We start from the raw sequence: 4017 nt of genomic DNA, 5'->3' as shown, positions 1-4017 counted from the left end.
TTAAGTATAAGATTGCAATAGTGTGCCCTCAATTTTAATTTGAAAATTCACTTACTCATACAGTCAAGTAAATTCACACCCAATGAAACCATAGCCCCCAACGAGGGAGGAAACATCACAACTACAACGTATTTGTTGTATCCATAAACCTAATTATCTTTTTGTATTTGTTTTTAAGCCCAACTTACAAAATACAATAGGAAAAACATATGTATTTGTACACCCACACGGTTAAAACCCAAAACACCACACGGTTAAAACCCCAAAACACCCCTCTCTCTCCCCACTTAACCAGTTTTCTCTCTCACTCTCTTTCATGTTCTTCCCCATTTTCAAAAAAGTATAATATTGATATGATACTAACGTTGGCTTAATTTTTTTTTGGTTGCAGAAAAGCACACACCATGGATGTGGTTAGAATTCCATCAAATATTGGTTACTTCCGGGACCTCCTCCAAAATCGTATTTCTTCTACATTGTTAGAGGATCATCGGACATCTCTTCGAGATACACCTTTCGATGGGTATTTGAATGTTCCTAATATTCCAATTCAACCTGTTCTAGTGGATTGCTTGCTGGAAGTCTTTGATGTTAAAAAAAATAGCTTCAAAATTGGAGGAAAATGGACATCTTTTAGTGTTCAAGATGTTGCGAGAATTACGGGTCTTCCGATAGGAGGATCTATTGTAGATACGAGGTTCCATAGAAGCGATCGCGAGACAATCTACAAGCTCGTGCTATCATTTAGGTCGAAGGCAGAAATTGTGGAGGATAGGAAGTGTAGGACTAGGAGAGGAAAGAAGAAAAGTAACGAGGAAAAGAAGAAGATTGTGTGTGTGCTAGAAGGGGTAGGATGGGTGAACTTATTGAGGAGATGACTGAGCGTAGAGATCCTCTTGTGCCACAGATGCTCGTGGTTTTCATCATAGGCTTTATATTATGTCCTCAAGCTAATATGAGTTGTCCTTTGTTTGCATTTAGATATGCTGAGAAATTGGACACTCTTCATGAGTATAATTAGACAGAAGCAGTGTTTAATGTGTTAAGGACTGAGATGGTTAATGCTAAAAAGACCATTACCAAGAGGTCTGAGGGAAATCGATGTAGAGGTGGTTATATGGGGGGCTTTGCATCGGTTTTGGTGGTAAGTTCACATTTTCTATATTTATGTCATTTTTCATTTTATATATTTAGTTCATTTAGTCATATTTACTGTTGTACTAAAATTATCATCTTTTCACAGATATGGTTTTATGAGCTTGTGGGAAAGTTAAGCCTTCGCGTAGGAGCTGAATCCCTACCACCCATCCTAAGCTTCTATAAGTGTCCAAAACCTTTACGGAGGAATGCGTTGTAGAATTTAGTTAGAGACCCGGATAATTTTAGCCAATATCATAAGGGCTCGAGGTCTCTAAAATTTCAAAAGAGGATTGCTGAAGCTGCCATTTTCACTAAAGAAACTGCTTCTTCAAAATTCAAGGGAAAGGTATAATGGTTTTTTGTATGTAATGTTATTTTTTCTATTATTATGTGGGTTCAAATAGTAATTTAATGTGCTTTTTGCTAAAATGAAACTTATTATTCGATGTTGGTGAATTATATATGCTTTCGTTGGTTTGATTCATGAATGTAACTGTACTTATTCGATGTTGGTGAATTATATATGCTTTCGTTGGTTTGATTCATGAATGTAACTGTACTTGGGTTGTTTACATGTAGGTAATCACTGAAGCTGATTTGGATCGGCTTATCCATGAAAAAAAAGTTGAATTAAACATTCTCTTGAAGATGAAGAGGGAAATATTCGGTGGAAGGCAAGAGGATGTCGATAGTGATAGCGGAGATGAGGATGACGGGGATGATGAAGATGATAGTGATGGCGGCGATGAGGATGGCAGGAATGAGGAGGATGATAGAGATGTAGGCGAAGGTGAAGGTGAAAGTGATGATGGAGTAGGAGATGAGGGGGATGGTGGTGATGTGGATGAGGATGATGGAGATGTAGATAGAATGAATGTAGATAAAGATGATGGTGGAGATGGTGCTAATGACGATGTAGACATGGATTCAATTGAAGTGGATGATGACGCCTTTCTGCTTAGCCCGTGCGATATTACGGTGATTGAAGGCAAGCGTAAAACCCCTTCCATTAAATGAACGGTTCTATCGAGATCTCGGCTCGCCGGACTATCTACACGTTCTCCTTTTGTCCCGTTTTGTAATCGAAAAGGTGTACCAAAATATCCGGGAAGGATGGAAGTAAGAGATGATGAACGAGAACTACTTGATAACTTTTGGAAGGACAAAAAGATGACAATGTAAGGAATATCGAAAGACCTATTTTATGACTTCTATTGTGTTTTCATTGACACATTTAGTAAGTTTTTTCATATGTAGGGAGATGTTAGTGTGGTCATCAAGTGATGCTTTGGTAACTCGTAAGGATGCATTGGAATTACTTAAAGGAGAAGCAACTAGTTGCGACGTAAGTTCCCTTTTTTCCCTCATGTTTCACACAATGCACGTGTAGCATATAACCTTCAATTTTTTTATTATGTGCATTTCAGGTTATAGCCTCCTCTGTTGTGCTTCTAAATATGTTGATGGAGATGCGTCCAAATTATGCAAAGGACATATACATCATGGGTTACTGTAAGTGGATTCTCGATTGGAGATTATAAGTATTATTCATATATTATCTTCGATACTAAAAATAATTCTCTCTTTGGTTTTTTGTAGATATGCATCAACGAAAATAATCTGTCAAGTGTCGCACGCATGTTTAAGCCAATAACTAGTACACGTTTCCTCGCACTTGATAAGATTATTTTCCCACTTCTAACTTCATTTCATTGGCATATGTTGGTGTTATCTATAAAAGATAGAAGGTTTCATCATTACTCTTTTCTACGCGGATATATGTCCGATGCCATTGATTTTAGAGTGAAGCTTATGACATCCATCCCCGATGAGTGTAATATGGATATTAGCTCTTGTCATGAGGTAGAAAGTGTTGATGTACCTCAACAACGTGGGTGCGTGTATTCAACCTAATCCTATGCTGTTTTGCTGTATTTGTCGATACATAGCATTTATATAGTGCGGTTCCATGAAAATTTTTATAGTTGTACTTCCTATTTTTGTACTTGCAGTAGCCTAGATTGCGGGGTGTTCTTGATGTCATATATGTTTAGCCTCGTATCCGGTCAAGTGACATCTATACTTTTATATTTCGTCTACTATTATTTTAAGGCCCTTGGGCAATTTCAATGTTGAATTTGGCCCTTCGAAGCTTACTGATCCTTCGAAGATTGGTGAGCTGTTGAACGGGTTGGAAACTATGAGGATGAATAACCTCTTTTGGCAGTCTTGATGGTGAATCTTTGGTGGTTTTTGCGTTGAAGAATCAGAGAGCAGGAAGCTTTGTAGGAATTAGCCATTATAGCAAACAAAAACAAAGCCTTTAACCCAAGTTTGCAACTATCTATTACATTCTTTATTATTCTTTGCATGTTGAGAGTTGTTTATATACATAAAATTGTTCCTAATGATGCTTGTTTAAGCCGTTGAGCCTCCGAGACGAGTAATGAGCCAGCTAGAAAAGGAAAAACAATAAAGAAGAGGGAAAACTAGATTTAAGTTAAAATTGTTCTGTAATATGTGTATCTGAAATATGTGTGAGTATGTTTTGTAACATTTCTCAGCTTTTGACTAAGTTTGTGACTGTGAATGTATCTGAAATGCGTGTGAGGATGTTTTGTAACATATATGTGAGGATGTTTTATAACATATCTCAATTTGTGCAATTAGTTGTGACTGTGAATGTATCTTAAATTGGTCATTGTTAAAATTTGTTACATATCTCAAATTGTGACTGTGAATGTAGTGGTGAGTTTGTAGCATATTTCAGCTTGTGACTGTGTTTGTGATTGAAAATGTAGCGTGTTAAGTGTAGAGGATGTTTTATAACATATCTATGTTTGTGATTGAAAGTGTAGTGGATTATCCTGTAAGTGT

The 4017-nt window shown here is 36.9% G+C and overlaps 1 long non-coding RNA gene across 1 annotated transcript; it reads left to right on the top strand.

Annotated features, from left to right (window-relative positions):
* LOC109845439 lies at window positions 206-3220 on the top strand. The gene is made up of 7 exons (XR_002248358.1): window positions 206-1144; window positions 1244-1486; window positions 1720-2318; window positions 2398-2485; window positions 2568-2652; window positions 2740-3035; window positions 3153-3220. It is a non-coding gene; the product is annotated as an uncharacterized LOC109845439 (long non-coding RNA).

Source organism: Asparagus officinalis, chromosome 6 (genome assembly GCF_001876935.1).
Source record: "Asparagus officinalis chromosome 6, Aspof.V1, whole genome shotgun sequence".
NCBI classification, from domain to species: domain Eukaryota; kingdom Viridiplantae; phylum Streptophyta; class Magnoliopsida; order Asparagales; family Asparagaceae; genus Asparagus; species Asparagus officinalis.
This window is presented reverse-complemented; position numbering and strand designations above follow the sequence as displayed.